Source organism: Mustela nigripes, chromosome 16 (assembly GCF_022355385.1).
Source record: "Mustela nigripes isolate SB6536 chromosome 16, MUSNIG.SB6536, whole genome shotgun sequence".
Taxonomy (NCBI): domain Eukaryota; kingdom Metazoa; phylum Chordata; class Mammalia; order Carnivora; family Mustelidae; genus Mustela; species Mustela nigripes.
Genome location: NC_081572.1, coordinates 2,807,005 through 2,831,789, shown reverse-complemented (window position 1 = coordinate 2,831,789; position 24,785 = coordinate 2,807,005). Strand labels below are relative to the sequence as shown.

The following is a 24,785-nucleotide window of genomic DNA, read 5'->3' as shown; positions in this document are numbered from 1 at the left end:
ATCTCCATTGCATCAGGGAGACACTTCCCAACCACATCCGGCAGCTCTGGGGGTCCTCCGGCGCAGGCTGGGCTCCGATCCCCGTGAGAAAAGCAGAGACACAGAACAAACCCACAGAGGAGCAGAAGGGCTGTCCTCCGGCCCCATGCCAGCCATGGAACATGGCGGGATATCCTCTTCAGGAATGTGGGGGTTTATTCACAACGGAAGTGACCAGACACATCAACCTGCACACAGACTCCCGCCTGCCAGGGAGTTGGGGACCACAGGAGTTGACAGGGTACCTCTGTGGCCCAGCACACTTCCTCACCCCCCAAATGCCCTTAGACATTTTCTGGAGAGTTGAGTAGAGAAGCCATTCGTGGTATTACCTGAAGGGTCACATTAGAAAAACGAAACGAAACAGTAAGCATGCGAATTGTGAAGCAAAGCACGTGTCTGGGAAACTGCTGGTGTCCGTGTCCCATCCCTGAAGCTCCTCCCGGCGGAGAGCTCACCACCAGGCAGCTCTAGAATGCGTCTGGGTGAGGCACCGGACCCCGCAGTGTTACAGCGAACCGGCACTGAGAGGAAGAGGCGGGGAAGCTTATTATAAGGCAGCCCGGGAACATGGAACGTGTCCTCTGGGAGAAGGAAAAGATCCCGGGGATGAGCTACTCTGGTGGTAGGCCACTGAGAAGCACCACACGGCAAAGGAGCCACGTCTGCATTCCACGAGAGCACTCCTGGGTGCCCAGACGGCACCAGGCACTGGGAGAGGCTGGGTAGGGGACAAAGGTGAGTGGTCGCTCCTGCCCCCTTCTCTGCTCCCTCTGGAGGAGCCAGGCCAGGAAGCACGGCACCACTCTATGCCTGCTGAGCCCAGGGCCAAAGGGATGCCTGAGAAGCAGGGAGGTGGGAAGGGGGAGAGCCAGAAGGGCTTCACGGAGGGGATGCCCTGGTTGAGTATCGGAGGACAATGAGCTGTTTAAGGAGACAAGGGAACAGTGAGGGCAAAGGCACAGAGAAGCCAATGTTTCACTTGACAGCAGCCCGGAGAGGTCCTGCTGTCACCAGGGGAGTCCTTCCTGGAACCTGGCCCACACCAGGTGGCTTGGGCGACGGAGACTCACCTCTTCACATCTCTGCCCTGCACTCACGCACCCTGAGAGTGGCTTGTGGGGCTGGCCGGAGGGGGCGGGGGAAGTGGAAGAGGGTGAGGTCTTCCATGGAGGCTGAGATAGCCCCTGACCTGAGGCCACACAGTATTGACCTTGGTGGCGGGAGAGAAGGAGGAAACAGACTGTCCTGGCGGATCGGTGAGGGCTGGGGTGGCTTCATCCGAGCACCAGCGCCTGCTGACTGCAAGGCTCAGAGGCGGGAGGGCACACGTCTGTAACTGGAGAGGCTTGTCTGGATTCAGCATCGTTGAAACAGTCCCCGCGCCGGAGGCAGCGGGACGCGGGGCCGCAGGGTGGGCACGGGAAACGAGCGAGTGCATGAGAGGCCACACCCGGGACCAAGGAGACAGGAGGACATGGGGGCACCACTCCTGATGCACACCCAGGGGGACAGGGCCCAGCCAGCCCGAGTACCACACTGGACAGCTGCGGGCCTTGTCGCGGGCTGAATCGTGTCCCCCAAACACACACAGGCAAGACCTGACCCCCAGCACCATGGGGTGCCTGGATTTGGGGGTGGGTCTTTAGAGAGGTGATTTAAGTTAAAATGAGGTGATTGCGGTGGGTGGGGAGAAACAAATCCAATGTGCCCGGTGTCCTTATAAGAAAAGATCGGGACACAGACATGCACAGGGGACAACTACGCAACGAGGAGACGGCCGTCTGCCCGCCCAGAAGAGGGGCCTCAGAAGGAACCACCCTGCTGCCGCCTCGTCCCTGGTCGTCCAGCCTCCAGGACTCGGAGCAAACGTATTTCCCAGGCTGAGGTTTGGGTACGGCAGCCCGAGCCCAGCGCTGCTACGGGAGCACCGGAAGTCCAGGAGAGCTGGGGCGCATGGAAAAGAAAGCCGGTGACGTCATCCAGAACAGGAGACCCGACGCTGTCAAACCACAGCCCTGATTTCCAGCAAAAGGATCTTTCACTTCTACACGCACAGTAAAGACTTTCACCCCTTGGCATCCATGTGTGGGTAAAATGATTCTAGAACACCCAGGCTGGGGGTCCCCCGGGCAGAGGCTGGCCCGCAGCACGGGTGAGCCGTGCGCTCCGGGGGCTGACGAGGGAGCGCTCTGGAGGAGGCCACGTCACGCTGCCGCTGACTCCGCGCCGGAGGGCTCGGTGGCTGAAGCACAGACTCATCTTGCTTTTTGTTTCCTGAAGAAACAAACGGGTCTCAGGAGAGAACGGCCGGACGTTTCGGTGATTCCTTCCCAGAAGATCCCACCTTTGTGGTCACGCAGATTTACACACAGAACCTCCCACGGGGGTTTCGGGGCCGTCAGGATGAAACACGGCCCCCGATTCCTGCACCCACTCCTGGAGAACGAGGCTTTGTTCCCCGCCGCGGACTCTTGGCACCTTGTGGGCCCCTGGACCGTCCCTTCCTCAATCCGCCCGCCAGCTGGCTGAACACTCAGTCCCAGCGAGCGGGCGGTCCTGGCTAGAAGCCGCTTCCCTTCAGAAGGGAGCCCGCGGGAGCCCCAGCGGGTGCTTGGGGGTCTCTGGCCTCCCCTCCCCAGTTCCCACAGGGTCATTCTGGACCTCTGCTTCCCTGTGTCGTCCATCAGGACGTGGAACCTAGCTGGGTGAGCAGCTAGTAGGACACAGGATCTCCCATCAGGACGTGGAACCTAGCTGGGTCTACTAGCTAGTAGACACAGAATCTCCCAGGACGACGTGGCCCCACGAGCCTCACCCAAAGGCAGGAGGAAAACCGCCTGCCGTGGACTTGTCTTCCAGATGGACAGCCGCGGAGATGCACCCGGACAGACCGCCTTGGGTGGGGGTGGCCTGCTGCTGAGGCTGCCACCCTGGGCCTGTGGCCCACAGGTGTGAGGGTGTGCGTGTGTGTGCCTGCGTGTGCACAGTGGAGCACGGGAGAACCCCATAGGAAAGCAGGTTTCCAAACCCGTTTCATTTCCTTCATGTCAAGACAGAGGAACAGACACACACGCTCGTGGAGAAGCAGGGCTCGTGGCAGCAGAGAGACGGGCGGGGCTCTAACGATGGCGGGTCCACGTGGCTTGGCCCTTCGGCTCCACAGAGCCTCGCTCGGCCTTGAACGGGAAGGAAATCCTGACGCCACCGCAGTGTGAGCGACCCCAGAGGACGTCAGCCAGAGAGGCTGGTGAGGTCTCTGGGGCCTCACTCCCGGGACAGACAGCGGACGGCAGGCGCCGGGCGTCGGGAGTGGAAGGTGGGGTTAGGGACTGATGGGGACAGCTTTGATTTTGCCAGATGGAGAGAACTCTGGAGGCAGGTGGTGGCGGCCACGCGGCCTCATGATGTGCCTGGTGCCCACGAACGGCGCACTTACACACGGTTACGGCGCTGAATTTTGTTCTGTGTGTTTTACCACAACCCAAAGTGAAGTTCTAGTGGCTGGTCCGATGGCAGTGGGTTAACAGAACTCACTACCGTTAGTGTCACTGAAGTTGGTATAGGAGCCCCCACTGCTAAACTGGGCTGGCTTCCAAAAAGTATCAAACACGACGCAAACACCCACCACGCTCTCCGGTGTGACGGCACCAGCCCCTCCCGTTCACGGACGACGGTGCTCCCCCCTCCCGCAGACAGCCCGTCAGGCACGTTCTCATCCCACGGCACAGCAGGAGGCACGAAGGTCACCTCACTGCCTGGGATCACTGGCTGGTAGGAGACAGAGCCAGGCCTCGCACTGGGTGCTGCCGGCTCCATCGGGACCCCCGGGCATGTGCGCTGGGAAAAGTAAGTGATGCTGGATTCCAGACCTCACGCACCGTACAGCTTGCTCTGCTTCCTCAAGCGCTAGTTTTAGGGGAGGGAGGGGCAGGGCTGGCGGCCGGCAGGGCACCTTTCAAAGCAAAGTAACTGAACACTAGTAAACACGCCTGAGTGAGGGGTGTTAGTCGGCGGTGATGGGAATGGTCGCTCAGGAACCGGTCGGGGGGTGGCCACACCTCATGGCGAAGGTGCGAAAGGCCACTGAATGGTCGGCTTTAAGTTGGTGAATTTCATGTTATATGAACTCAATAGATTATTCTAAAAATATACACATCATATATATATATATTTTTATGTTTATGATTAAACTGCAAATCCCACTCAAGTGGCCTGAAACCGAAAGCAAATACATCGGAAACCTGGGCGGACTGTCCGTCTGGGGCCGTGTGAACGCACGCAGAGCCCTTGCCCATGAGCACCGGCTCCCCTGGCTGGGCCCCTGCTCTCCTTTGGGTGGAGACGACTCGTCAGGCGGAGATGCTCGGAGGGGAGGTCACAGCGTCAGGGACGGTGACACCACCTGAAGCCCCTGGTGCCGAGCCGTGGGCGCCAGCTTGCAGCCTGGGATTTGGGGTTTCCAGATCTGGTTTTATTGAAACTCCCCCGAGTCTCTCCTGAGACTTCTCCGTCTCACTGCAGAATGAGTGACGCGGCCGGAGTCACGGGCCGCCCTCATCTCGCCAGCGGCGACTTCGCCTTATCCTTTACGGGGAAGGGGTCGTTTATTCCCCAGTCGTGGCTGCTGGGACCAGGCCACCCGATACACAGATGAGACTCGTGATGAAGGACATTATCATCGCCTTCCAGCCGACCACGAGAAAAAGCTTCCCAACGTTGTGTGCAGTGCACGCGCCTGTGAGTGTGAGCGTGCCTGGGTGTGGGTGTGCGCATGCTGGCGCGGGCGCCGGGGAGGCGGGGAGGGAGGCGGCGTGAGGCCCGTGTGTGCCCTCTCTGCATTCGGCCGCGCGCTGGGCTCTCCTGCATCCGAGCATGTCTGAATGCCCCGGAGGAGCCCGTTTATCAAAGAAGCTCCGAGGAGGGGATGTTTGCAGACTCCTTTGTGGTGTGAATAATCATCTCCTAATTCCTATTTGGGAAATTAATCTTCTGGTTTCTTGAAGTGTGGCAGAGAGTTTTGGAAACAGGGTTGAAGGCTAATGCCTGTGCTGGTCCCTGGCAGCACAGCTGCGGGGCTGGGTAGCTGCGTGACGACAGCTCCACGCGGGGAAGGAGCGCGCGGTCGGTGAACACGGGGAGAATCCAGCTGAACGCACCCCCGAAGGTGCCGGTGGCAAGGACAGCACCAGCGCGCGGTGCGACCCATCTCTGCACCATGCACGCAGCGGTGGTCTCCGACCCTGGGACTGACCCTTCGCTGTCCTGTCTAGACTTGCCACAGATCTATCGCTCACGCCCTAACGAAAAGTTCGCTTTAATTTAAAAAGAAAAGCAATGATGCTAGGGAAGCCTGTAGACCCTTCTAGCCCCAGGGGAGGAGGTGAACTGAAGGGCCACCCCCTTGCTCCCAGCTCTGACATTCCCTGGAGGTGCGGGGGCTCTCCTGCCCTGAGGCCCAGAGTGCCGCTCCGGGCAGGACCGGGTTCCACGACCCGTGTCTGCCAGAGAAGCAAGTTCTCGCACTTGGCTCCTTCCTCAGACCCTCATGACACAGACACTCTGGGCTTAGGGAGCCAGGACGATGTGGTCCTTGCTCTCCGCCAGTGCCCATGCAATACGGCAGGGCCTCCCGAGGGGGTGGGGTTCAGGGGTTGGGGCCGGAGTAGGGGGGCGAGGCCAGCAGGAGGCAGCTCCCTCCCCCACCTGCAGGCGCCTGGAGCTCAGCTCAGGAAGACACGGCAGGCAAAGCAAAGCAGGAGCTCCCTACTACTTGTCCAGCCCGGCAGGTGCACCAGGCACAGGAAGTGTCCCTTTCAGTCTGACGACAGCTGAAGCAGGAGAGCCAGCCCTCAAAGGTCCTGAGTCAGATGCAGAGCAGCCACCACCACCGGCTGTGAGCCCTGGGACGAGCCGGCGGCCGGCAGAGCCCCCTCTCCTTCTCGGCACAAAGAGGAAGGAGCTGGCCAAGACGGCCCCCAAGTCCCCGCCAGCATGGACGTCCCATGGCATCCCACGGGTGTGACATCACGTGACACAGTAGGAGTTCTGACTGTGACAGCACCTTCCTCCTATTTCCCTTGTGTTTTGGGTCAGGAAAGGATTTTTAAGACGGAAAGTCCTCGCCAGCCCGGAGTGCCCCCATCTCACGCACGTTCACACTCGCACACAGACGTGTCTGGTGTAGACTCGGACCCAAGCACACAGGCAGGTGTCCTTCCTCAGCTTCCCGGGCCCGGGAACCCTGCCTGCAGGCTCCACTCTCTGTGCTGCACAAGCCCCATGCCGTGGAGGCCCGTCGGGCCCCACACCCCACAGCCAGGCCCGCTGTCAGCTCACGGACAAACCACTTCTGCCCCGCTGAGCTGAGCAAGGGTCAGAAGACCCAGGAAGGTGTGGACACCGGTGGTGGCCCCTCCATTCCCGGCCCCCAGGGCCTCGTGGGCAGCGGGAGCTGACCCCCACAGGGCGTGTGAGGTTCAAGCAGGGCAGTGGGCGAGAGCCCCCCAGGACCCACAGGCCTCCTGATAGAGGGGAGCACACCCCAGCTCCTGTCACAGCTGCGCCAGAGCACCAGGGCCCTGCTGTGTGCCCAGCACTGGCTGACCGTCCGTTCACTCCTGCCTTTCATGGTCACTTTTTCTTTATACCCAGCCCCGACTCCCCCAGAGCAAAAACAAAGAAGCCCTAAACTTGTCCACTGAACGACCAGAAAAGTGCGATGCGGAGCTGTCCCGACAGGCCTTGCTCTCGGGTTCCCTGTGCTCCCGTCCTGTCCCCCTTGTCTGCCTGCCCAGGACAGACCGTAACGAAAGCAGGCTCGCCTGCCGCCCCTCCAGCCTGCCCTGAGCTGAGGGGAGGGATGCGGCACCTGGGAACGCTGCCCCGTCTGCTCTTTCTGCCTCTTCCCTGGCTGGGCTTCCTCCCGCTCAGCCAGTGAGGCCGGGACGCAGCGGGGCGGGCGAGCAGCTTGGAGCTAAATATACTCCGGACAGGGCAGGGAGTCCCCGCTGGGCCGTCGTCCAGACTTGAATTCCACTGAGGGGAACTTGTAAAAACGCCTTTCCACCTGTTCAGGCTGAATTCTCTCTCCGCCCCAGGCAAGCAGCCGCCCTCCGAGGACACATGACCCGGCGGTGAGAGCCCAGTGGACCGGCCAGGTGGCCTGCCGCGGACCCCTGTGTCCAGCCCGGGAAGCAGCAGGAGGCCACCCAGGCTCTGTCCTTGTCCGCTGTCCTGCTGGAGCAGCTAGGACAGTCGCACTGCGAAAACCCAGCAACACCGATGAACACCCACGGTCTCACTTCATTTCCCTGGGAGAGAATTTACCCAACATGGGACGAAAGCTCTGCATTGAACTTTCTGTAGCAGCCATGCCCCTGGGAGGGAGCCTCAGCCTGGCCACCAAGGAGCGGGTGGCAGGGACCGCCCTGTGCCACTCCCCCCCCTAAGGAGCACAAATTCTAGGAGTGAGCCAGCACAGCACCAGGCTGAGAATAAACGAGGCCGGGGCAGAACCATTCCCTGAGCCGAGGGCACGCTGCAGGGTTAGCTGCAAACTCACCAGCCCAGGGGCGGCCTGCACGGCTATGGGGAGTGCCTGCGGGTGCCTCGTGCAGCGGACGCTTTGCAATCCAGCTGTGAGTGGACCCTGGGCACACCTGTCCTCAAGGAGCTTCCCTGTCCCCTCCCTGCTCTGTTCCCTCGGAGGCTACTGCCCTCGTGCAGGGGATTCTAACTCAGGGAAGCTGTCCTTGCTGCGACTCTGGGGGGGGGGGGAAGGTGCGGAGACAGGCATCTTGTTCAGCAACTACCCCAGGGCCACGTCCCCTCCTTCTTTTTCATCCTCCAAGTGCCCAAGGCCGGGAGCAAAAACCGACGGAGAGATGGCACCAGTGGGAAGGGGAACCAGGAGAGCCAAGGATGCCTCCCTGTCTGCTTCAGCCACCGCATCTCCAAGGCCACACTCGAACCCCCTCCTCTGCCCCACCCGGACGGCAGCCTTCCCCGCCAGCGCCCCCACCGTCCCTGCTGCTGCGTAGCCTAGAGACTTCTCGGACCGTGGTCCAGACGTGCCCGCCAGGCATCGGACCTCTGGGCCCTGTCAGCCACCACTCTTGGAGAGTCTGGGAGAGAGTTTGGCCCCAGGCCCTCTTACGGGAGTTTTCTTTTATATTTATTAACCCACTTTCTCTCTTGGCATTCGGAGCCCCGAGGAAGCCTCAGCCAAGGCTATTAATAGGCGGAGGCCTCCCCGGGAGGAGAACGAGCTCATACCTACAGCACAGGCGCCAAGCATAATAAAGGCTTCTGGGTCTGTCTAAACATAGGCTGTGGCCACGCCGGGGAGCAGAGGGTGGGCCTCGGGGGGCTGAGTGCCGTCTGCCCTGCTGCCCCCCACCTCTATTCCTTGGGCAGGGCTTCTGGACACCTGTGCCAGAGCTGGGCCCTGCTGGGGACGGGCCTGCCTGTCGCGCGGAGCCTCCACTCCAGGTCAGGCCCGGTGGGAGACGCCAAAGAAGGGTTTTGCGGAAGAGCATGCAGTATGAAAGACTCCTGTAAACAGAGTTTAATAAAAAGCCAGGGAGGGAATTTATGGGCAGCCCAAGGATGATTAAAATTATTTATCTACTTAGCTCCCTTGCCGGCTGATCAGTCTATTAATTATCTATTATACACTCGCTGATTTGCATTTTAGTGATGGGACCAAGTAAGGGCAGGTGAAAAACACGGAAGGGTTTAGGACCCGAGCAGCAGGGGGAGGCGGGGACCCTCCTCTCCACCAACCAGGGCTCCCCCAGCCGACACCCAGTGGCCGCACTGCCGAGACTGCCGCCCACGGCTGGAAGACGCCCCCGCGGCCTCCACCCCCACCCTGAGAAGCCCGGCTTCATGAACCAGCTCCGGGGGAGCCAGAAGTGTGAGGAGAAAGGGCACGCACCTGTTTGCCGATGGACAGCTCCGGAGACAGGTTCCCGGCCGGAGGGGCCCGCGGACCCGCTCAGGGGGAAGACTGGCGGGATCTTCCTCTGGCCGTTCTGACTTAACGCTGCATTTGGAAAAGAAAACATGAGAACAAAACCATTTTCAATCTCCAAATATCTGGAGTGCATCAGACACACGCTCTCCCGCGCTCCTGATTAAAAATACCACAGGACAGTGTCATGGGAACGGCGTCTTTGAAACGCCGCAGCCGAGGACGCATCGGGCTGGGAGAAGTTAGAACAAAGCACCTCCGCTCACACCTCAAGGCTCCCAGCCACTCGCTGCTGTCCTGCGGGGAGGCCACCGTGTCAGACTGGGCCCGGGACCCGAGGCGGGGGGCCATGCCCACGGGGCCTAGCTGGCAGTGAGCACAGCAACAGCAGGATGGCCTGTGTCGCCTGTTCCCCACATGGGCCCCAGCGCTCCTGTGCAGTCAACAGTGCCTTGTTGGGGACAAATTGCCAGCATCACCCCGTAACTCATCTGGGTTCCCCAGCCCTGGGCCAGAGTCCAGGGCTGTGGCGCTGACCAGGATCTGCAGTCCGTGCAGACCTTGGGAGAGTCTATCTAGACATTTAACCTCGCGCACCAAAACCTGAACCAGCCAATTCCTTCTTTACCTATGCATCCGCCATCCATCCATCCATCCCCCACCGCCCACCTATCTGTCTCTCTCTGTAGCACCCGGGGCAGTGAGCTACAGGTACAGACAGGTGGGCCGGTCCATAGCTAGCCAGCTCCCACTGGTTCTGTTTCTCCAGAGAACCATGGCTGACTCAGCACCTCTGGGGCCTCTCCGGCTTGCACTTCTAGAGAAGCTGGGCCCCTGGATGGCACAGAAGGGACAAAGGAGACAGTGAGGGACCAGCCGCCTCGGGGCACCAAGGACTATGGGTCAGGAGCCCAGGGACGCGCTGGCCCCGAGTCCCAGCCCGGCACCAGCATCCCCTCGCACCCCACGATCCAGCCCCACGACCAGAGCGGGCTCCCTGGCATTTGCAGGACAGTGGTCCCCACGCCCTGTCCTCCATGCCCTGCCCTGCACCCACCCCCCAGCTGGCTGCCAAGCCCCAATGATGTACTAATAACCACAAAGCAAAAGGCCACAGTTCACGGCGCTACTGCACTGTGACTGCTGACTCGTGCTCAGAATCGATGCGCAGGGTTCTGTGCGTGCGGCGAGGTGGGGCTGTGTCCCCGGAGCTGACGCAGAGCCTCCCGGAGTCCGGCCCACCCGGAAAAGTCCCAGAGACAAAGGAGCGCGGGAGAGCGGGGCAGGGAGACAGGAACTGAGCGGGTCTCGAGAAGGGGGACTGGAGCGCTCAGTGGCCCCATCCTGAGTCCAGGCTGGGTGGTGAGGACACCCAAGGGCTCGGCCTGAGCTCCTCTGCCCGGGACAGGGCGCGGCGGGGGTGGGGCAGACCGCACTCTGGAGAGGAGATGCAGGTGGCGGCTGGCTTTCGGGGCACAGGACCCTTCCCAGGACTGGGACATGCCATGTGTCCCAAGTAGCTCACCAGGCTCAGGCCAGGAAACCCTCCAGCTCATGAACTTGGGATTTTATTGGCTTAATAAACTGAGTTGTTGCTGCTGCCCGGTCCTTCTCGGGCCCGAGCAGGAGCACACGGGAGGGTGGGTGTGCTCTGCTGGGGCTCCAGCCTCGCCTGGAGAGGAGGGCAGCGGGACGGACAGGCCAGGGGCTTAGGACAGTAAAGGCTCCCGGAACCTTCTTCCAGTGACCCTGGAGACAAGCAATGACACACGGGTACACCCAGACCTGAGCCCAGGGAATCTGGCACAGGGGGGCTTGTGACGCCACCCAGTCCTTGTCCTCGCAACGGTGAGCCGCTGGGTGACTCGGTTTCCCCATCTGCTGTGTGAGCTCTTCCATGGCTACGGCTTCCTTGCACAGCCCCAGGAGACCCTCCACAGCCCACTGCGGCAGGACCATCAAGGAGGGTAAGGTGGGTGTTCTTGCCCCCAGGACTGGTTCAGCAAAGTGCCAGAGAGGGGACAGGAGCCCACATCTCCAGCCCAGCAGAGGCCCCCAGACCAGGGGACGCCCCTACCCATTCTCCCACCTCCAGGAGCTACCCCGTGGCCAGATGTGAGCATCTCCAGCCTCAGAGGTGAGGCAGGGTTTCTCCTCTGGGCCCTGCGCCCCCTCTTCTAGGATGGTGCTCCCACATTGCTTCTGGGACCCCAGTCCTACCAGGCCAGCCTCAGGGCACAGATGGCCAGAGAGCCTCGGAGGGCAGCAAGGGCTCATGCCCCAAACACAGCTGCTCAGCCTTTCACCGTGGAGCCTGTGGGTCAGAACCGCTCGTGAAGAGGGTCCCCGCAGCGCGGCCAACGAGGACGTCCGGGCGCTGGCGCACCGTGGCCTTCCTGCCTTCCCCCGTCCGCCCCCCTCATAAGCAGGAGGAAAGATGCACGAGAGCCTGGGATTCACACGCAGCTGGCTGCCACCTTCCCGCGCCCACGTGGACACAAGCGCAGAGTGGCGATCTCCTGGCCAGTGGGGACGGCAGTGGGATAGGAAGGCCCAGACAGGTCAGAGAGCTGGGGCCGGGATCTGGAACCTTCTGAACCCAAGCCCTCAGGCCAGGTGCACACACGTCTCCCAGCTACAAGGAGACGGGGCCCAGGACCCACTCGGTGGTGTTCCCTGCATTGTCGGCACTTCGCCAGCAACCAAGGATCCGTCAAGGAAACGGCGGGTGCAGACAAAGAGCGCGATGCCTGAGGCGGCAGATTTCCGGGCAGCAGAGAGAGGGGACGGATGGCAAACACGTCAGCAGGAAGGAGCCACGGACTCAATGCTGAGTGGAGGGAGCGACTTCCCGAAAGCCACCACACACGTGCACTTTGAGACAGTTTAGTCACTATTTGTGGTCACGTGCATATAAATGCTTTTTTTAAGGGACCAAAGCAGCGGACATCACATCCATGCCTGTGTGCGTGTGTGCTGGGGGCAGGGGTGAGGCTGGGAGCCGGCTATCTTCCCTGCTTCCTTTCCTTTTGAAAAAGACAACACAATATAGCTACAAGTTAACCATTTAACTGCAGGTGGAGGAACACAGATACATACCATATTTTGCCTGAATTATCAAAACGCTCCAAATTTCCTTCGAGATGACTGTGGTTGGACGGCGAGCCCCTCGAGGGAGCGGGAGACCCTGATGCCCCAGGAGTGGCACGCAGCCCACAGCCCAGTCCTTACATACTACTCTGTCCTGCCAGAGGGCCGGGCAGGTTCTTCTGGAAGGAACCAGATCGACCCTTGATACGCTCCCTCCATCTACAAGGCCACGAACTAGTCTAGAATTGTTTCTTCAACGCCCACAGAGGTCCTTACAAACCGCCAGCCTGACCAGACGGGAGGTCTCAATCTGCATTCCACACGAGGGTCGGGGTGTGCGCTGGGAACCATGCACTGAAGCATTCTGGACACTAGGCCACCGGTGCTCCCCGAACTCAGAGCTCACACGTTCCTCTGCATAACGAAATGCAAGGGAAAGACACAGTGCCCTGGGGCCCCAGGCAGGGGTCTCCTGAGCAAAGCTTCCCCACACCAAGTTAGACACCAGGAAGTTCTGGGAGGGGAGACAGCTTTCCCTGCCCCTGGCAAGCAGACAAGGAATCGGCCCACCTCTCTCCTCCCCGCTGATGGGACTGCAGTTCTGCCACAGGCGGCTGACCCCTACGTATCTCCCAGCACCGGGGGTACTTGAGACATGACCCGGACCAGCCAGGAACTCGTTCTAGGCGATTGCCCCCCAGAGCCACCATCTGCCATCCATGGGGCGGCACTGTCTTTTGGACGCCGGCCCTGTGTGGCTGGCGCACCTTCTCGGGCATGCCACGGAGGGCAGATGTGTGCCTGGCTCTGGCTCTGATCCCCCACAGCTACACGTTCCGTGTTACAAGCTAATAAAAGCCGCGTGATCAAATTCCAGGTCATTACTCAAGGAAAGGGACCCCTCTGTGGTCGACAGCGACAGTTTCAAACCAATTAAAATAAGCCTTGCGTTTCTGCGGGCTGCCATGTGCCCCCACCCTGGAGGTCTCGGAGGGCCCATGCGCGCAACAAGCAAGACGCACGAAATGTTAATGGGGACACTAAATGCCACGGCGAGGGGTTCCGGTAAATAAGACCACTTGGAGGAGGCTAGGGGAGATGTCTCCTGAGCTAACCCTGGAGCAAGCTTCAATAAAAACGAGATTGGATGGAAAACAATGCAGTCTGCAAGGGACAGGTCAGCCGGCAGAGCTGGGAGGTCGCTGGGCCAGGAAACCGATCTCTTTTCCTATTTCCCTTTGCAAGCCTGTGAGCCCCCTGCTGCCGGCACCAGTGCCTGCTGGGGCCCACGGCACCCACAGAGTGGGCTGGGGGCCCGGGGTAGAGTTTGCCAAGGAAACGCTGGAGAGGGCTGGGGGCGGTGCGGGAGGCTCGGGGGACCAGGACAGGACGGGGCGTGCTGGGGCTGAGAAGGTGCACAGGGCCTCCCGAGGACACAGCCGTGGGCCGGGTTCACAGCTGTCTGGCAGCTGCTCTGAGCTCTGCTGGGTCCTGTTTCGGGAAGATCGAATGTCACCCGTGAAACAAATCGATGGGGTTTCAGGGGGACACGACCCAGAGCCCAGGTGGGCACGCAGGTGGAGCCCCATGAGCCGACTTGCCAGCGCCGTGTAGCTCGGTATAGACTCAACCCCAGCTATGGAAAGCTCCACTGGGTCAAGGCTATGGCTGCTTCCTTTGCTCCCGGCCAGGACAGTCCCCGGCTTGCGGTTCTGCCGGATGCAACAGAAACGGAAGGAAGGCTCGGGGCCGAAGCGAACGCCGCAGGGTTTGGAGGGCTGGACCTCAGAGCTTGGGGCTCTTCCTCACGCAGCATCCACCCCCAAGGCCACCGTGGCCGCTGTCCCTGTGCACCTGCTTCCATCAGTCAAACTACAATGGAAATAAACCCCCTCCCGGCGAGGCTTGCTGGTTTAGCAAAGAGAACCACTGGATGCACGGCTGAATTTAAAATTTCAGGTAAATGGCAAATGTTGTTTTATATTTTTTAGTATAAGTATGTGCTTGGCAACCCTCACTCTCCAACTGCTCAGCATACAAACACCCCCCCCCCACACACACATACAATGCAAAAAAAAGGAGCAGACACTTGGGGAAGACCGATGGGGGTCCTGGCACCTCTCCTCACCCCCTCCTCAAGCGCCTCCAGCCCCCTGTCACTCCTACTGTGGCTGCCATCACACAGAGAGACTCTGGCCCCTGGCTGTCACCTGCCCAAGCCCACGTGGTCAGCACACAGCCTAGCCGCGAGGCAGACCTGGGTCATCTGTTCCAAAGTCTGTTCTCTTTCCACCAAACCAGACCCAATGGTCACACCTTGGATGTTTATTTCCCGACAAAATGGCCATGAGGAGGTTCCTGGTGATGCGGTAGTCAAGGCAGTGGACAATGTCGGAGGCCTGAGCCCAGGCTCATGCCAGCTTTGGAACAAAGATGCTGTGGGGTCAGGGGAAGAAGGCCCAGTGGTCGGGGCTTGCTCGGGTGTGTGGACGAGCTTGCTGGGCTCCAGTTCAGAGCGCTGGCAGCTCGGGTCCACCCTGCACTGCTCTGCTGATGATCAGGTCCTGAGCCAGCACAGAAAGCGAGCTGATGTACGTGATAGGGCATTCTTGAAAAGAGGGCTTTTCCCCTCTGAACACCTAGAAGAAGACAGTGTTTGTGTCTTTTTGGGTTGAAAAGGTAGACCCGAGATTGTCTGAGAAGTGGCCAGCTCTGACCTCTGACCACTCCTTCTTAACTAACTAGTTGCTTCTCAGGTAATCAGCAGACAGTTTAGACACTTGCTACGTTAGAAATGCAATCTTAAGGGAAAACAATCACCATCTTTGAGGAGGCCAAGGTGAGTCCCAAGGTGACACGTCCCGTCTAGGTGGGCCACCCTCTCGGCGGAGAAGGAGACCAGATCTGCCCTTTACGTCAACAGGGCCATTGTCACGCCAGACACGAACCTCTGTGTCTTTAGTGGTTGGTTTCACGATTGTTCCTGGGATGGAAGTTACACTTACTGCTGTGTCATTTCTAGAAATGTCATTTCTCCCTCCCCTTTTCCAAACAATAGTCTCATGGAAGGGACAACCTTCAGCACATTGGGGTCATTGGCCAGCCTTCATCCTGGGGACCCCTTGCCGGCTGCTGGCCAAGTCTGTGAGTCAACAAGACCTCCTGAGATCAGTCACCCGGAGCCTCTGCAAGGTTGGTGGCTAATTCCTCTCGCTAGTGAGGATCAGGGTGACCCAGGTGCCAGCCGCTGACCCAGCAGCCACGTGGACGCTGCCTGGGATTGAGGAAGCCAAAGGGAGGGGAGGAGGCGTGCGGGAATCACCCAGAACTGCGACAGAGGACGGCACCCGTCAGCCGTCACAATCCGGGAGCAAAAGCCCAGGCGACACATGAGACGGGGAAGTCCGCTAAGCAAACAGCAGCGGCTGCCCACTTGTCCCCACCACCGCCACCTCCACGTCCCCACGTTCCTGGTGATGCAGTCGAGACACAGTCTGAGTGCGAACATCGTGATGTTTTCATTATCTGCCTGATGGCGTTTTATTGGAGAAATTTGTGCCCAGAGTTGCATTTTGAAATTTTCCGTGTGAGGAGGGAAGGCATGGGGTGGGGGGAGGGAGCTGCTGCTGGATTTCGGCTCTCCTGGAGACAGCCCACCGCAAGGAGCGGACTCAGTCACAGCCCGGTTGTTTTCAGGTGACCTACTTCCCAGACAGTTTACCCTGCGCTTCTCCTCTGCCACAAAGTTTTGACATATTGGAGCCAAGAAGGAAGAGAAGTCACACTGTGTCACCAAAAAAGGAGGGAGCCCAGTGGCCCTCAGCAGAAGGGAAGAGGCGAGCCATGGGGCGAGAAGAACAGCAGGAGGGGCTCCCCCTGGCACCAGAGATGGACCCGTCCACCTCCCCCTGCCAAACCCAGGCCAGCCCGGCCAAGCTGTGATTGCCCCGAACCCGTCTGCCCAGTTTCTGGGCACAACACTGGAGATCTGCTCACTGAGGGACCTGAGAGGGTCCCCTCCAAGCCCCCCTCCTGGTGTCCTGTGGTGCTGGGCCATCAGGGTGGCCAGTGGCTCCTGAGACACAGCCAGCTTCTGGAAGGCTGTGGTGGGCTTCCTTCCTGACCGTAGCAAGTGTGGCCGCTGGAGGGCGTGCCTGGGATTTCCTCCCGGTGTCCGGGGTGTCGCTGGAGGAGGAGGGCACTGCTGGCAGCCCAGCCCACCACGGGGGCCAGCAGCCCCAGTGCCAGGCAGGGCCCTGTGCGCCTCGGTTGTCCAGCAGCACCCAGATCTTCCTGCTTGAAGAACACACTTGCCATGTGTGTTCAGTCCATTCCCCTGCCTTCAAGCAGGACCCTCGCTGTCCTCAGTGATGAGAAGTGGTGCCATCTCTAAATGCCTCCCAGCAAGGGACATCCATGCCGCGCCTCTCTTGGCAAACCTCTCCCGTATTTAACCACCCTCACTGCCAGAAGTCCTTCCTCTGATATGTCCCACCCTTCCCAGTGAGCCATGAGTTCACTCCGCACATCCTGCCCTTGGTGGGCTCGGAGAACAGCTGCTCGCTGCCCCGGGTGCGGCTGCCCACAGAGCCTTCGACATGAAAATACTGGGCCTCGCGGCTGTGAGCTCTGCCCGCCCGTGCCGTGGGTGCGAGTCTCTCCCTCTAAAGCCCTGGGGCGGGATCCCTACTGCCTTCAGCAGAAGAGGCTCTGAGGAGCCGTCCTGTACTCCGCATCACAGTCCGGCTCAAGCCCTCGCGAACAGGTAAGCAGAAAGCGGACGCTCCAGGCTCCCTGGAAGCCGCCCTCTGCACACCGTCAGAGAACTGGGCACGTCCTCCCCTTCCAGCACAGTGGCTCCAAAATGTACCCAGTGGCGTAGCTGGGGGAAGCTGTGTCCAAAGGCACTAGGGTCCCAGGGGAGGGAACCCCCACTGGCCAGCAGCGTCCACGGCCAACAGTCACATGTCATGAGGCTCTGCTCACTGTTTGACGGGCAGCCTTTGTTTCCCAGGTTTAAATGGGCTGCAAACCGGCGGGAGCCCGGGTGGCTCAGTGGGTTCAAGCCTCTGCTTTTGGCTTAGGTCATGATCTCAGGGTCCTGGGTTTCCGCTGAGCAGGGAGCCTGCTTCGTCCTCTCTCTCTGCCTGCCTCTCTGCCTAGTTGTGATCTCTGTCAAATAAATAAAATCTTAAAAAATAAATAAATAAAATTTCACTGCACCAAAGGAGGCCCTGGAGCCCCGGGCACAGAGGGACCCCGAATCCCCCTCTGCAAAGGTCCAGTGACCTTGGCCCTGCACTCTGGGTCCTCCTGGTGTGAAATGCCAACTCCTCAGTGTCAGGGAAAGAAAGCCAGGACACGCCCCTGCTACTGCAGCAGGTTTTAGGGAGGGCCACACCGCAGCCCCCGCCTGTCCTGGGACCCGGCCCCCGGCCCAACCCTGCCAGTCGGCTGAGCAGGACACGCAGGGGCTCCGAGATGCCCTGGGCTGTGTGTGGGCCCTGCCGCAGCCCTTGTCCTCAGAGAAGGAAAGTCAGAGGCAGGGGAGGGAGAGAAGGAGCAAGAAGGAAGAACAGAGCTGCTGAGTGCTTACCAAGCGCAGGAGGGGAGGCGAGCATCTGGCAGAAAAGCCGAATCGCGAGCCTGACCCGAAGGGATCTGTACTCCTGCTCGGGAGCTAAAACTCCTGCGACTCGCTCTCAACGCCACACGCGTGGCTCTGGTTGTTTTACAAAGCGCAGAAAGTGACACAGAAAAACGCTGGGGTAAGGAGAGGAGCGGGTTCAGAGGGAGAGATGACAAGGGGGCAGGCTGGCGGGGAGGGGGTTCTGAGCCGCGCTCTGGAAACAGCGACGGGCGCAGGGGCAGGAGAAGGGGCGCACGCCCACCACAAAAGGGAGGGAGAGCGAGTCTGCCGAGCAGCCCGGCGCTGGAGAGGAGGCGAGGAGGTTATGGTCTCCCCGAGACTGTAACGCTGAAGGGCTGGGAAGAGCGTGCCAAGCCATTAAGTGAGAGGGCTCCGGCAGCGTGCCCGGCAAGGCTTCCAGCGCAGAGCCCCCGAGAAGTTCGTTCGCTTCCTCGCTCTTGGCCACATGGAGCACATCCAATGGGGGGCCGCGGGCAGAAGAGATAAGGGCCTGGCTTCCAGGAGGAACTTGTGTTCCTGGGAAGGATGAAGCATGTCATACAGCATCAGAAGGCGCTGGCCGCTGACTGTGATGCCCCAGGGCTGGGGTGGAGGGGAAATGCGTGCAGGTCCCCCGCCGCCGAGACAGGGTTCCAACGCAAGGGCCAAGGTGTACAAAGCTCCCAACTGCGCCTGTGTGCGCACAGACACGTCTTCTGCATCCAGAGCATCCAGAGCTGGCTGGGGGTCCCTCTCCTGGAAGCCCCCTTCCCAGCTCTAGCACCAACTGTAGGCACAGTCCAACTGCAAAGCCCCCACAGAGGCACTGGGTGTGGACAGTCAGCCCCACACTCACTGTCACAGGTATTGTCTGCAGGTACGAACACCTTGGGGGGGGGGGGGGGGGCGGCTGGCAACCAAGCAGGCCGGATTCAGTTTCCCACAACCCCTTCCCTAGACGGGGGCTCAGGTCAGTGATGCCCCAATCCCTGCATCACTGGGATTAGAAATGACGTGCCCAGGAGGCACACAGCACAGGCAGGTAACAAGGTCTGCTGTTGTTTCCCATGATAGGCAGGTCTTGGTGAGAGAGACAGCGGGCCAGGACGTCCTGAAGCGGCTCCGTGGGGCAGAAGGTCCGTTCCCAGGAACCAGCGCGTCTCCGTGTTTGCATTCAGTCACCCATGCTGCAGACACATGCTTGTCCCATGCGCGCTGCACATCTAGGGCAGTTTCCTCTAGGATGGAGCTGCTGGTCCCATGGCAACCGAGAGGGGAACTGGGTTCTTAAGTCCCACTTCCCTAATCCAGTATGTTGGGGCCCGTGAGGGCGGCACACTCTGCAGCCAGGAGGCTGCCCGGCGCTGCACCTGCCCGCCCACCTGCCCCCTCCCTCCCAGCTTCCCTGCAGACGGCCATTCACCCCTCACCCGATTGCAGACGAGGTGGTCCTCCGCCTTGCGCTCTCCTGGACCTGCCAGAGGTGCCTATTTGCAGAGAGCTGGTGAGAAAGGCATGTTCGGCCCGTGGCCAGCGGTGCACGGAGCACTCACCCACACAACACCAGGGAAGCCTCTGGGAGTGCAGAGACGCAGGCCGAGAAGGGAGATGGATGGTTCAGAAGGTGGGTGTGCTGTCCAGCTGGCGAGGCAGGATGAGAACTTAGGATCCTGGGTTTCCAGGCTGTATGCAAATCTTCAGGTGTCCATTCCGAGGAGGGGCTGAATCGCTCAAGTGCGTTTATGCGAGGTCGTAGCGGGGGCCCAGCCGGGTTGCTGCACACGGCTCGCCCATCCTGGGTCAGGTCCAGGACTGAGGGCTGGTGGGTGGCACTTCTGGGGCCCTCTTAGGACTGCCCTGCAGGGGGCTTGGAAGAAGCTGGCCTTGGGGTCCCCTGTGGCCGTCACAGCCAGGAGGGAGCGGGAAGGAGACTTCCTCTGCTTCCAGAGTGATCTGCCATAAGCCAGCGGCGGCCCTGGAGCTGGCTGACATCTGGTGACTGAGTGGAAGGTACAGCCTTAGCTTCCAGGGCACGTGCACTTTGCTTCAAGGGGATCCCGGGGGCCCGAGGATGCCTCCGAGGTGAACTCCATTTCCAAGGGTTAGTGCAGAGGCATCACCTGCACGAGGCTTTCCAATTGGTGTCTCCCCTTTCTTGGGGGAAGGGTGTGCGATTCGCCTTCTGTCTCCTTGAAGGCAGCCCCTCCGGTGAGCACTTCTGTGGATGAACCCGCAGGTGTTTGCCTGACCTCCCCCCCCCATCTGCTGCTCTGAATGCCTCCCCCGCCCCCCGCTCTGGAGCTCAGAGAAGCCCATTCCTGGGAGGAGGGCAGGGAGCCCTGGGAGCGGGGCTGTAGAAAGCGGGGAGGCAGCCTTCCCCGCAAGGCACAGCTTTAACACCCCACCTCACAGAGCCAGGCCTCACCTGTAGGAGGCAGCCTCTCACTCAGCAGCCTCCAAGCCCAGCCTTGCCTCCCCTGCCTCCAGACAGGGAGAGAAGGGGGGGGGGGGGGGGGCCCCGGCCCCCCCCCGGGCCCCCCCCCCCCCCGAGGGGGGGGGGGGGGGGGGGGGGGGGGGGAGGCAGGCAGCCATGACGTGCTGCCCACACAGGCCAAGGTGGGGTCAGGTTCCAGGGTCCGCCCTCTGTCTGTGTTTTATGCAGAGAGAGGACACCCGGAGGGGGGAAGGCTCCCCGTGTGTCAAAGCAAGGACTGCAGCAGATGCAGAGGGGATTGCGGCCATCACAATGGCTCTCTGCACACGATGCCAAAAGCCCTCCAGTAATGCTGGTACCTGAGTCACCCCGCCCCCCACATTGAGCAACAGCTCCCCTGCCCCATTCCTGCTGTGCGGGAACCCTGCGCGGGGGAGGAACCATCGGAAGACACAGAGTCGAACAAGAAATGGCCATAGGCGAGCTGTTCTCCCTGAGCCTTCCCTGGGAATATAGCATAACGGGCTCATCACCGGGGCTTCCACAGGTAGGTCTGCAAAAGCCTGCTGGGTTGGGCCTTCATAGGCCGAACTGTGGTAGGAATTCAGGGGACAACTTGGGCCATCTCGTCAAAATATGCAGCTTTAATTAGCCTCGGAGGGACCTGTCCAGTGATCCCAGTAAGACTGTGGGGAATCTACTTAGCCCTAAATGTCAACGACCCAGCCAACCAAATGTCCCCTCGACTTCAGTGTTCCCCCTGTCCTTGGGATGGAGGCGGGGGGGGGGAGCTGCTGACAAAGGCCACCGGGACTCATCCCCACGGATGGGATGCGACCACCTGCTGTCCCTTAAAATTAAAACAAAATAAAAATAAACAAATAAAACGACAGAAACCTAAGCACAGCTGCAGCGGTGCCTCTGCCCCCCCACCCATGTCTTTGCCTCCCTGCTTTGAGCCCCAACCTCTTGGATATTTATCGTTGGTTCCCTCCTAAATCATTCCTGACGGCCGGCCTGCTCACACTCCATCACGGGCACAGGCTGCGCGGAGTCACCGTTCTGTTTAGCTTGCAGAAAAAGGAGCCTCGTAGGAAAAACCCACCCGGGAGCTGTCCGGTGCTGAACTCCGGCGTGATGGACGATTATGGGCCATCTGCACTTTCACAGGGGGATGGATTTATGAGCAGGAGAGACAGCTAGAAGAGTGTCCATTACTATAACTCACGGCCCTCTTCAGAGACATTCTAATCAGGCATCCTTTGCTCCTACCGAAAAGCCCAAGTTAAGAAATGGCAAGGGGAGAAATCAATTACATATTTCTGGGGTGTGTTTTTTGTCGTTGTTTTTTGTTTTGTTTTGTTTTGTTTTTTTGTTTTTGTTTTTGCCAAGAGCATGGCCCTCAAAGGTGTTGGGGTAAGGGAACCAGGGGGCAGGGGGTGGGGTGGCTGGGGGAGGGACCCTATGCCTGGTAAAGTGCGTTCCCATCAGCATTTCCTGGTGCCCCTGTCACACCACCAGTCCTGGTATCTTGCAACTGGTGTCAAGAAGATAGACGGCCCCAGTATGTTCCTCCCACCCCAGCCCTGCACAGATCTAGTTGAGATTTACTGACAACCAGGAATCGCGCAGAGGGATGCAGCAGGAGATATCCGGATTTTCCCAGTAGGCTGTGCAGTTTGATATTTATGTGTGGAGGGGAGAGGAAAGGAGTGAACCACACCAGCGCTGAGGGTGGGCGCTGAGCTGGGGGCCTTCTGTACACTGATTCACAATAATCTTAGTCCTATTCCATAGGCGAGAGAGCGAGGGCCCACAGAGGCACGTGACACAGCCAGGTTTTCAGCCCAGGTCCATCCAACCCTTAGCAGCCTGTTGCCCGCAGGCCCCGAGGCTGATGCCTGTCCCCGCCAGGGGCCGGGAGTCCTCGGCTTCCCAGGGCCTCTCCCACGGGAGGCTCCTCCTGGCCTCACCTAATCTGACCACAGCCCTCTGTGATAGGCAAGACCAGGTATTTTAATTCCCATCTTAAAAATGAGGAAAGTAAGGCCCAGAGAGGTTAAGCGGCTTTCTTGAGGCCACACAGCTAAGCAGCGGTCCATCCGGGATCCAGCACACGGCTCCTGGCTCTCTGCTCAGCACCTGCTTGCTCGCTTTCCCAGGAGGCTGTTCTGAGCGTGGCCACGCTGGACAATTTCCTTCCATGGGGTCCTGGCCTCTTTCAGACTCTGCCTCTGTAATTCCTGATCCTCTCTCCCTGACTGCACCCTCTCCTGGGTCCGCACCCCTCTGGGCAGGTTGTCACCCAGCTCACCGGCAGAGCCCTTGGGAACTCAGCCGCGTGGACGAGCTCTAGGACTCTAACCACAGACGGTGGGACTCAGGGAATGAGGGACCGACCGCCTCCTGCCAGGACCCTGCCACCCTCCAAGACGCCCAGCTCAGCATTAGCAACAGCTGACACGTGCTCTGGAGTAGGGCCATGATGGGACAAGATCAGCTTGCAGCTGAGACAGCAAAAGTTCAGCAGATCACTCTTTTGTTGCTTTTATTTATTTTGATTAATTTTTTTTTTTTTTTTTTTTTTTTTTTTTTTTGGTAACTACACTTGTACTTGCCTCGCCCCGAGAGCTCACCTGTGGCCCTTGGCCTGGAAGAGCTTCTGCTCTTGCCACACATTTCCTCTATCACCCGTCCATCCATGCAGACTGAGGACAGGACCGGAGTGTCCCACAGACGGTGTGACCAGGGAGACAGTCTGCGGCCGGGGCAGCCAGTGGCGCAGCCCTAGCACGTGGTGTTTGTGAGCACTTGAAAGGTGGCCAGTGGGCCCAAGGAGCTGAATTTTTAATAGTATTTCATTTTAATTCACTTAAGTTTAAAGGGCCATGGTTTTCAATAGGCCAGTTCTGGACGGTGAGCTGCCCAAAACGAACAGCCTCTAGGTCTCACGCTGCCTGACCTCATCAGGCACTGGCCGAGGGCAGGTGTTGACAAGACCCTCAGGTCCCAAAGCTTAGAAACCCGAGCCGCGGAAGGGGTATATCTCTCTGCAGCCTGAGACATTTGGCTTCCCTGTGAAAACAGCATTGACTTGATGAATGGCCGGTGCCTGCACTTTGAGAAATTAAATTCTTGGCTTGAAGCAAGCAGCATGGGGATAACTGCGGCTGGCCAGGGAGAAGACACAGGGCACCGGAGGGAGCCTCGGCAGAAGAAGGCTCGGGTTCTGGCCCTGGTGGGATGGGGAGCGGAGGGCAGGTGGGCAGAGAGCTGAACCAGCAGGTGCCCCAGGTACTGGCTGGAAGGGAGCATAAACATAGCAGCCCCACGGCAGAGAGGGAGCGGGGCGCTCGGCAGGAGCGAGGCGTGGCCCACGCCCACCTATCATCCCAGACTCTGGCCCCCACGGCCCCATCACTGGAGGGATCTCTCCAGGGCCCCCTCACACCGGCTCTGACCTTCCCCAGAGCTGTCCTCACCGCAGACACAGGAGAGTGTATGGAACCCATGATTTGCAGCCCAGCTCTCCTCTCCATGGAAACCAGTTCCTCTCCTGCTTCATTATTACTATTATCTTCGTTAATGCTTGATATAATGTCGTGTCCATTACGGCCAGCCCAGGGGCTCCTATAAAGGGCCATTTCCCCAAACCTGCCCCCCCGCCCCGGCCAAACTCCCGCAGGCAGTCCTGTCCTCCTGCGCAGAGGTGGGGGAGGAGACGGCCTCACCCTCCGTGCCTCTTCTCCCACTGTAAGAACTACTGACGGTGGTATCATACGGCCGTGCCATAAACTCACGTCACCCCGGGCACTTCCTTCACTATGGCCTCCCTCTGTAATCCAGCAGCTCCTCCAGACCTGGTGTCTTCTCCTCCTTCCTCTTGCAAGAAGGTTTGCAGGTCCCACGGGGGCCTTACAGGACACCCTCTGGGCCGCGCCTCTCTCTTGCAAAGCCCGGGAAGCCTGAGGCCACCATGGCCTGATGTCCGTCCCCCGGGTGCGGGTGCGTCTTCAGGAAACAGGGAATCCAAACAAACACTCATGGGCCCTCCCACTGCTGGGCTAGATTCACCCCATCGCTGCAAGGCTCCAGCTAGGGTCTCGCCCCTCCCCCGCCCCCAGTCCTCTCCACTTGGCCCCCGCCACTGGGTCACCGCCCCCCCCATCCTCTCCACATGGCCAAGGGTGGTGTGCGGTTATGGGGGAGTCTGGTTCCTTCTCAGGCCTTCAGACCTGTCAGTGCTGACCTCTCCTCCTGATCTCAAGTGGAGGAAACCACGCATGCCAGCAGTGTCTCCATTCACGCCTCCAAGTCGGAGCCCGAGGGCCACCCCACACACCTGTGCCCACCCCAGGGGAGGGAGCATGACTGTCCTCTACGTCTGCAGCTACCGAGCCATGGGCTGTCAGATGAAAGCCAGAACGATGTGTGCACGCGTGACTGTATGCACGCACGCGGGGACGTGTTCACGTGTGTGCGTGTGTGCACGCCGGCGTGTTCACTGTTCCCCACCTGAGGTCAACCTCACCCTGGGATGGGCGTCTTCTCTTTCTCCCACCCCCCTGGTCCCCAACAGAGGGGCCAGCAGGTGAAAAGACAGCTCAGGGTGTCAC

The 24,785-nt window shown here is 60.0% G+C and overlaps 1 protein-coding gene across 6 annotated transcripts in view; it reads right to left on the bottom strand.

Moving 5' to 3' along the window:
- The window catches only part of RBFOX3 (RNA binding fox-1 homolog 3), a 398,328-nt gene that overhangs the window by 172,894 nt on the left and 200,649 nt on the right, over positions 1-24,785 (bottom strand). For all 6 annotated transcript variants that reach the window (XM_059379596.1, XM_059379602.1, XM_059379600.1 and 3 more), the window contains one exon: positions 8,981-9,088. The gene's annotated coding sequence lies outside the window, so the exon portion shown is untranslated. The remainder of the gene's footprint in view (positions 1-8,980; positions 9,089-24,785) is intronic.